The sequence below is a fragment of the Ptychodera flava genome, chromosome 14 (assembly GCF_041260155.1).
Source record: "Ptychodera flava strain L36383 chromosome 14, AS_Pfla_20210202, whole genome shotgun sequence".
Classification (NCBI taxonomy): domain Eukaryota; kingdom Metazoa; phylum Hemichordata; class Enteropneusta; family Ptychoderidae; genus Ptychodera; species Ptychodera flava.
The window spans coordinates 192895-203859 of NC_091941.1; positions in this window are offsets into that span (position 1 = coordinate 192895).

Here is a 10965-nt window from a genome sequence, read left to right on the forward strand (position 1 = left end):
ATATCGTAAACTTTATATGTTGCAGCTATGTTGGAGTGATGCATACAGGGCCTAGATATCAGGCATGAAATACATACATTGTTTGTAAACAAGAAAGTCGCACACACGCAGTTCCGACGACCACCCCTCTTTAATAATAAGCGCACAGTTGTTTCAATTTATGAGTTTTCAGGAAGTTGACATTAGTAGAAAGTATGGGGTGCTAACAATGGAATCTTTACTTCCCCATCATACTGACATTCATTTATCATATCATGTTTGACAAATGTAGTTGGCAGTGAAATATCTGAAAAAGCAGTTAATTTTAAAACATCAAAAAGAATTACTCGAAATATCCAAAAGTCATGAAAGACTGCCCGTGCTTGATAATGTTAAAAGCAACTGTCTTTTAAAGTTGGCATTTTTTCCATATTTTATCTTCCACATCAGATCCATTTACCGTGGAAAACGAAATGGTGACCCCCCACTCTTGATTTCATTTTTAAAATGATACTATATAAAATAATGTATCTGCAAAATTTCATAAAATGGCATTACCTTTAATTTTAGTATGGATTCGTCGTACTTAACCAAGAGCTTAGAACTTAATTTAGAGCGAGTGTTAACTAGTATTTGCTTTGATGCGCATACAAATGTTTTGTAAAGTTCAGTTTTCATCAATTCATCAGTCGAGAATGAACTGTATGCGGAGAAAATCTTGTCCAGCAGACATAGAGGAAATTTGAGAAATATGTGAATATAAATGATTTTGCATATAATGTTTTTATTGCACAGACATTCAACACAATTATGAGCGTGAGAGCCTTTGGATTAAATTTAATTTAGTCAGATTTCATTTAAATATGACGTGCAGGAGAAGAAATCCATTTATCTGTCTAGTTGCAGCCGGCCTGGCCAGGCTGAGGTTTGTAAAAATGACTCTCCCCATTCCCCAGTCACAACCCTGTAATTACTGACGCATGCCTTATGAAAAAACAATCCTAGGGTCATGGGACTGGCTAGCTATTTGAGTGGGGAAGTGATGTAAACGAAGAATAACTGGTACTGTTTATGAGAGAAACATGATCATAATGCATATATACTCAGAGAAAGTCAGTAATCATGATATCCAATGGTGTTGCTCTTACAGTCTAGATCAATTCTAACGATAGCCTTTTGTGTTTTTGCTTTTCGCAAGTTACAAGATTGACTGTTTTATCTGTTTTGCTTATATTTTTGTTGACTTTACTTTTATTTTTCCGTGGCCATACTCTACGAGTCTATTTGTGTACTAGAGTTAAACCACTTCATTCATTTCTGACCGAAGAGGTCAGACGTCCGGCCCTATCTAGTATCTAGTGCATTATGAAAATGAAGAGGTGAGAGTACGGTAATCTTTTTCAGAAGATTTACTTCCCTTTGGTGTTGTGATCTTTGAAAAGAAAAACGTAGAGTATCAGTGCACTGTGCATACAATGAAACATTTGAAAGTGTCCATTCAAGGTGTTAATTAAATTAGGTATGCAGTGTGTAAGGTCTTGCCTAATTTGGAACTGATTGTCCATGCAGATTTATGCAAAGGTTCAACGTTGATATCGAGTGCTAAATGTGAAAGAAACTGATGATAGAGTTTAGCTATTTAAATGGTGATTTAAATACAAAGGAGCAATTCTAGCCACTGTGCAATAGTCAGGCGTTTCCCAGGCGCGTCTGACGATCTCGTGCTGGGGCTACAAGGCTTTGACCTGTAGAAGGGGTTTGGCATTAGACTAGGAGCAGCCTTTCCCCTCCCTGCCGGCGGTAACACCCTCACGGGGTGCGAGATTTCGGTATATGCTGGTGTTGCCGTTTTATCTTTTGTCGGGCATTTTTTTTTTTCTTACGAAAGGCAAACTAGTCTTAAATGATAAAACCAGAAGAAAATAAGAGATATATATTCTTAACCGTCCACAGTACAGTTAATTTGTAGGTTTTTTTTGCTCATACAGGATCTGAAATAATATACATATATAAAATATAATATGAACATAAAATAATCTAAACTAATGATATAAACAAATTAGATGCCTATCACTTCAAGTTGCATAGCATTGCTAATGCATTGACAATGAAATTAAAGCACGACCAAGCCATTTGATACATACTGCAACATTCTACACAAGACCTCTTCTAAAAACAAAGCTTTATCCGATTAAAGTTTACCTAAGCGTACAACAAGCGTATATGTATATGTATTATTTTAGATCTTGTGTGCTGCTATCTTCTACAGCACGATGGAACTCTGGGAAATAATGCCAGCAACGGAAGAAGGGTCACTGATCTTACTTTGAAAAATGTGATTGGTCGGAACAAAGTAGGACGCCTACTAACTAGACCAGTCGTAGTATAGTCTGATTTCTCCAACTGACGATACTAAATGTCGTCTGAATATGTCAAATACTATCTACTAATAGACAATGGGAGTTGTGACATGCGGCTTTGTCGGGACTCAGAGACTGAGAAAGGAAAATGCGATATCGTCTCCATGTACAATGTGAGACTATAATTCAAGACGATTCAAACAAAAGTATCTGGCAAGGCTGATATTTTAATATTTTGATGTCTCCGGAGACAGCAATGTATGAATATTCATTTCATCCAGTTTCAGAAAAGGTAGGATGCAATCGGTAATATCCATTAATACCGGAGTTTGCTCACGACTTTGTCGAGAACTAACCAGTGTCTCGTTAAAATAGAACTTGGCGATAACAAAATCATCTCACCTGAATTTAAAACACATCCCTACGAGTAAAAAATTGTTTTTATCATGTATCTTTCCTATCTTAAGCTAAAGTTCAACAAGCATGGCTGCATGTAACCTCAAAGTCGGGTACGACTTTCCTTACAAATGATCTTCGTTCCGCCTGACAGTGAACTAATCTCCAGAAAAACTTAAACTGACATTAAAAATAAGTTTACACATCGAAAAAACCCCGAAAACTCAGAACAAATTCAAACAAGAAACAATTACACAATTGTCTGCACTTGGAATTGCCATGGGGTCACTCAGGGTCATTGACCTGACAAGTTCACTGGAGTGAAATTGTTCAACACAGGCCATGCTTTGCTGTTTTTTTCCTATTTAACGGACGGGCGTGATATTAAGTCGGGGAAAAGTTAGCTCCCATGTTCCCAGTTCTGAGTTCAAATATATGCGAATAAGGAGCTGGCTCCCAGTTCCCAATTACCAGTTCGAGTAAATAAGAATAAGAAGCGCGGGCGTGAACTTAGCTCCCAGTTCCCAGTTCAAAGTTCGAGGAAATGCGAATAAGGAGCTATTGTTGTTTCTTTTTGTTATGAACAAATATGGAAAATATGAAAATTATTTAAAAATATGGAAAATAAGAAAATTATTGTTATTGGTGTTGTTATGATTTTCATCATTATCTTCAGCATCAACATCAACTGACATTAAAGATAAGATTACAAATCGAAAAAAACCCGAAAACTTAGAACAAATCCAAACAAGAAACAATTACACAATTGTCTGCACTTGGAATTGCCATTGGGTCACTCAGGGTCATTGACCTGACAAGTTCACTGGAGTGAAAGTGTTCAACACAGGCCATGCTTTGCTGTTTTTGTTCCCTATTAAACGGACGGGGGTCATAAGAAGTCGATGCCAGACAGTTTCGCAACTAAATGTCTTCTACAAAGCATGTAATATCTCAGTTTTTTATTTGAGTGAGGTACAATGCGCTTCGGCGTGAAGGAAGCTCACAGTTCCCAGTTCAAATAAATGCGAGCAAATGCGAATAAGGAGCTGGCTCCCATGCCGTATCAGCGGATTTGTGTGATTGAGTCAACACCACAGCCGTCCCACACGCATTAATTAATGCGTGTGGGACGGCTGTGGTGTTGACTCAATCACTTAATCCGCTGATACAGACAGCGGATTAGCAAGTTGGCAATGTTTCGGAGCAATTACAGTGGTGTATACACAAGTTGGAGAGGAGATAAGGACTTGTCGGTAATAATAAAGCAGTCAGACGGTTGTGGAGTTGAACTCTTTATTTGACATATCACAGTCAAAATTAATAAAATGAAATAAGGTAACCGTTGCACAAAAAACCCTCCTCCCCACCCCAGGGTCCTTTCATCTGTTCCCGTCATATAGACGCTGGCATGCACTGTACTAGCGCTAAAGCATGGCCTTCTGCACACATCTGTACGGCGCCTATCTGACAAAATGTGCTTATCTGACAAAACTCTTTTTAGCAATACCCTGGGGAGTCGATGTATACAGAGTGATTAATTGAAGTGATCAGCGATTTTACGCAATCAATGAAATTTACTGTATTTTTTAACTATTATATGGCTATTTTGTGATGTTTGTGATTTTAGACTGCTCTAATTAAGATTTCGTTGGTGTGTTTTAACAGACGAAGTATTGTGTTAGGGATTACTTTCGAATGAGTAAGGCTAAGCAGTAATTTAGTTATTTTTGTGAGATAAGCACGTTAATGTCAGATAAGCGCCGTACACACGTCCCGTCAACGACGTCATCCCATACTTACGTCATTGTCGCAAAATGTCGTTAATGAATATATACATGTACCACGTTACAGTAAATCCTCGCGTTATCATAGAACATAGGCGTAAAACATAGCGGCCTGGCGGACAGGTGCCGTCCCTGAAATATTGCGCCCGAAACGGTGCCAAGGTCTGTGAAAATAGCGCCATAGCTAATTTTTTTGGCACAAAATGCGCAATGGCGCACTCTAGATCAAACACTGTTTATTTTTAAGTCAACCTACGCCTCTCCAAGTGCTACTTCATGCATGTTTGTAATTTGTGCGATTCAGTACTCACAAAAAAACTGGTGAGCAGTACAATGTGCTCATTATATTCTAAACTTTGTTAGAAACATAGGCAGTTCCAAACTACCTTGTGCAAGGTATGTGCACCCGCAAACAATGGCCTGAACATAGAGTTTGAATTCTAAAACTCAAAGAAGAATGTGAGCTAGCTCTGATGAAATGGTCATTCCAGTTTCAATCCTGCCGCAGCTTTTTGGACTCTCAGCACAGAATAAAGTGTTATTACATACCATCTAGACTAGAATATTCTAATACATAGGGCCGCGTTCAAAAAAAGTGGTGGGGGGGGGGGCTGGAGGAATTCAGGGGGGATTCGAAAATTTTTTGGGTAGTCGAGGGGGGGGGGGACTTGAAAGTTTTGCTCTGCCTATAGGGGGGGACCTGAAAATATTTTGACTCCCAACATTTTGATGTCGGCCAATGGTTCTAATGTTAGTAATAATTAAACAAAACCCAGAACCGCTTTGTCTCATTTTATGTCTTTAATCTCGAAAAAGTCTAAAAATGTATGAATGTCATTAAATTTTCGTAGAACAAGTTGGCCTTGTAATGGGGCAGGAGCTACAACTGTTGATAATTTTTCAACATTTCTATGCAATTTATCAAACACAGTTTCTTGGTGTCTCTCTACAGCATGCTGCTGAAAAACACAATATTCAGTTTTTCAACAAAGCCCGTTTGTCTAAATATTGGTGATAATTGAATGATGCAAATGCACGGTACGTGTAGGCTGTGTTGGCAAGCTGAATACTGGATAGCTCAACATTCTGTAGGGAGTAGAACAAGAACACAATTGTATAAACTGAACAAAAATATTGTCAAAATAAAAAGTTAATACAACTACTGCCCTGCTACTACATACTGGCAGTGACAGTGATACATGTAGCTCTGACTCTGGTGTAGTTTAAGAAGAGTTTCGGTCATAGGACACTCAATTGACAGTGAAACATACATCTACTTGTACACAAGATCCAGCCAGAGAGCAACACATAGAAGACTAGGGGACTGACAGTTACCATGGATTTTTGAATTCTGGCATATGAGAACAATCAAATATTAGAGAAAAAAGATGGGGTCACCATACTTGATCTTATACAAATGTACGAGGAAAGTCAGTTTTTCTAAAATCACTTAAAATCAATATATAAAACCATTCATTTCAAGTTCATGCAGTGAATAAAATTTTCACATCTCATTGTACCAATAACACAAAAGTAAAACTTTAAACAGTAAAGACTCTAATTTAACGGGAAAAATGTGTGACTAAATGGAATCTTTTATTTTTTATCAAATTTGCCATTATTACACCCAAAATTTCTGAGATTAAAACATTAATTTCATGGAATATTTTAACCTTCCAGTATTGTAAATTTTGTAAAACATTTATAAGTGGCATCTGAGTTGTACGTCTTGTACTTTTGAAAAAAAATACCAGTAGGTCACTGTGCTCATTTTTTCACAATTTGGTTAAACGTAGCTAGGAATACACAATTTTCATACTCTCTCATGATTGTCATGATTGTCATTTTGTGTGCTTTTCAGCTGGTGCCATTGAACTGGCCGGAGTTGGATAAACTCAAGTCGGCTTAGACTGAATAATCCAAAAAGTTCACTGATGCATTTAAAAATGAATCAATTTAAGAACTTGCCCTAGGTATATGGCTCTACAACCTGCTGATAAGAGGTAGTGTTGAACATTTGCGTGCAGAACGACATATTACATGTTTTTTTTTACTCTGCGTGCATTCCTAACAAATATGCGGCTATATGGTAATTTGGGGGGGGGGGGACTTGAAAATTTTTGAGGGTATTGAGGGGGGGGACTTGAAAATTTTTGAGGGTATTGAGGGGGGGGATCTGAAAAAAAATAAGATTTCAATCACGATTCCTCCAGCCCCCCCCCCCCCCCTCACCATTTTTTTTGAACGCGGCCTAATTGCTCAGAAACCTTGCCTCACACAATAGGAACCCAGTGATTGATCATGAAGATTTAACCAACCTGCAATTGTCTCAAAACAGGTGATATGGCAATGGTCCGGGCCGCAGTCAATTGAACATGCATGGATTTTCACCGGGGTGCACACATACCATACTGTTGATACTATTCCAAGAGCACTGTGCAGGACTGTGTTTGATGAGCGCTAGCTACCAATGTCATCAACGGGGGAATTTAGAACCTCCCTTTGAAATGCTACTGAATTTTTAAGTACCCTTTTTATGAAGATAAATATATGGCCAAACAATTAATGGACAATTAATAAATGCTGTAGAGTAAACAATAAAGTTTGATATCATCGCTATTAATGACTGCAAATCGCATCTGATGAGGATTTAACGAGGCAGGATCACATTTGTTAAGAGACATGCTATCCAAAATGGTATTTCTTACATCATTTACCGTACGTGTCATGCCAAATTTGTCCTTTATTCTGCATGTTGATCAAAATTTACAGTGTGATTCACTGTACTGCATGCATCACCAAACAATGAAGAGCAGTTTCATTTACATGTAACTATTATCAATATTAATTATTGCAGTGTTTTCATTTATTTTGTTCTATATATAAAACAAGGTAACATTTGACATTCTCCTCATTCATAGTGAAATAGAGAGGAATTGGCATTGTAAACACAAAGGCATGGTGCACAATATGAAATGTTCTAGTCAACACCACAATGACAAGACACTGTATTTTTCTAGATCTAAAAGACTGGACATCAAAAGTCGCCACGAATGGTCAGATTTAAAACTTGCGATTGTGGCATGACGTGTTCATACTGGTGCCTGTATACAAATATGCACTGTTTCATTTACAGACACATTCACATGCATCACTATTTGAGTACCTTCAGATTTTGACAAAGTCTGATTGGTCATCTGATACATGTGAGTTGTGATCATTTCTAGAGCAAATGATTGGCTGTCTCCAACAGAAACCTGAGATCTGTTTAGCATACATATACCGTATAAGCCTATCATTCAAATATCAAAATGGCCAAAAAACACATTTATGCAAAACAAACTTGAGTGTGAGAACACCAATGTATATTGGTAAAATATCTAATGACCACAGCATAGTTGCAGATAATGGTTGAGTATTAAAAACCTTTTAATGCTGCCTTTTGAGACAGAAATATTCCACACCATGACGGGCTCTTGAAAGGTAAACTGTGACTAAGAAATATTACACCATCTCTCTCTCTCTCTCTCTCTCTCTCTCTCTCACACACACACACACACACACATCATCATCATCCATCTTCCAGACCCCCCTGAATATCAAATGGTCCACCCCTAGTTTGCATTTGCTCGAACAAGGAACTGGGAACTAACTTCACACCTCAGCTCCTTATTTGCTTTTACTCAAACTGGGAACTCGGTGCCAGCTCCTTATTCGCATCACATTGAAGCCAGGGAAAAGCAAACAAGCAAGCATACAAACAAATAAAAAAACAAACAAAGTGATTAATAAAGAAACCAGATAGATAGATAGATAGATTGATAGATAGATAGATATGCGTGTGTGTATACATTTGTTTTTTATATTTTTATTTGTTTTTATTTGTTTCTTATTCACATTTACTCAAACTATTTTACGCTGATGACCTTGTCTTAATCTCTACCTCAAAAGAAGGTTTGCAGAGGGAGTTAAATACCCTACACGCCTTTTGCTCAAATTGGAAACTTGATGTTAATTTACAGAAAGCCCAAGCAATTAATTTTAGCAAATCTCCTTTTAGAGATAAACACTTATTTAGCTATGGTAGTATATGCATCAAATCATCTTTTGGAAAAATTTGATCGCTGATGAAAATAGTAAACTAAGAATGTATGCCAAAATAAAACATCATTTTAGATTAGAACCCTACTTAACACAGTTACAAGGTGAGAAAAGACAATTACTCACCAAACTTCGCATTAGCAATCATGATCTAGCAATTGGAAAAGGGAGACACACTGTTCCAAAAACCCCAATTATTGAAAGATACTGCAATCAGTGTAACACCAACAGTATTGAAGATGAAACACATTTTCTATTAGTTTGTCTGAAATACAAAGTCCAAAGAAAGAACTTTTTCAGTAAAATCATTTTCCCAAACGATACAACTGAAATTCAGCTTATTTCTCTACTAAAAAAACAAGAGTATCTTTTACTGAACAATTGCCGATCATATTTCTACTTTATATAAACAAAGAAATACCTAGTATTATTAGCTATATTATTATACTGTATTGCTTTATCTTTATCAGAGAAAAGTTTGAACTTATTTTCGTATTACACTTTTATTGCCATAAATGTGATGTAAATCCTATATTTACAAGCAATAAAATATTATTATTATTATTATTATTATTATTATTATAATGCTTTGAGAATTAGAAACTGAAAGTCTCCAACTCATTCACTAATTAACTTGCAGTTCCCTCACCCATTCTGTCAGGCAGTCGTTCAATCTTTCATTTGCCTAACTCACCCTCTCACATACCTGCTCTCACTCACTCACTCCCAAAGTTACTCAAACGAATTGAGAAAGAGAGAGACTGAAATTCACTTTTTGGTTATGAAAAATGTTCCTAGCCCCCTTCGTCTCATATTTTCATGCACCCTTATGTTCTTTGTGTGGTCAAAAATCTGCAAAACACATGTGCAGTTGCTGGTAAGGAACCTAATTGGTATGATCTAATTCTGATTGGTTGAAATTATGAAACATTTGCATGTGGCACTTTCAGAAGTCATTTCATTTCCTATGTGCATTGCATAAGCAGATATTGGGATCAGTCAGTAGTTGCCTCATTGATGATTTGACATTGTACAATTATGATCCATTGCAGACAATTTAGTACTGCCTGGTACATACCTCAGCATTTGTGTGAAGCTACATTATACAATTAAAGGTTAGGGATGTCTATTAGAGATGCACACACACACACATATATATATTGTACTTGATGTTATAATTTATGATGCTTTGCTTTGAGCATCAAGTACTGTAGTTTTCAATAAGGACATCTGTATACTGATATATGTATATGTTCATGTACACACACACACACATATATATATATAATATATATATCCAATAATCCCACTCTATATATATATATATATATATATATATATATATATATATATATATATATATATATATATATATATATATATATATATAATATATATATATATATATTATATATATATATATATATATGGCTTCTGTTCATCAGTTGGACCTGACGATGCCTTGTGAACAACGCGAAAGCTTGTCACTGTAAGAACGATAAGTTGTGTTTTGTTGAGACCATCCAAATCTAAGATTTTGTTTATATATATATATATATATATATATATATATATATATATATATATATATATATATATATAATATATATATATATATATATATATATATATATACTCTCCAATAATCCCACTCTAATTCTCACCCATCCATATAGCACAAGAAGGTGATCTGATATTCTATGTATATGGAATATGGTTGAAAATTGAGGGGAGTGAAAGAGGGAGGGAAAGGGTAATCCAAAAGGTAATCAATATATCAATATGCAAATGAACTGCAAGTAGAAGTTCGGGTACTCTATTGAGTGAGGCTATAAGAGTGGTCAGTGTCAAATGCATCAGGAATGAAAATGAGGGAATGTGAGATGAAAATGAAGGTGGAGGGCCGGATTGAGGGTATGTTGTTTACTCAGAATATTAGAGTAGGGGTAAGGTTTAGTGTACATGTGGAATGAAAATGATAATTTAGGGTATTCTGATTGACAATAAAAGAGGGGTAGAATGCATTGTGCTTGTGTAACCAAAGTGAAGGCAAACTACTCTGAACACCTGAGAAGAAAGGATGGAATGGGTTTGAAATCAATTTAGTGTACAATTTCTGGGGAAATATTTTTTCACTGAACTGGAGAAAAAATAAAAGAAATTACTGAAAATGAAAAATTGAAGATTTTGCTATGAAATGATCAAATTTTGCATCTCTACCACAGGTCACTACAAATAAAATATTTATCTGACCAGCAATTTCTTAGTTATACGGTTTTTTAATGGTTTCAAATTTTTCAAATTCATTCTCATACTATACATGTATGTGAGGCCTGTGCTTTTAT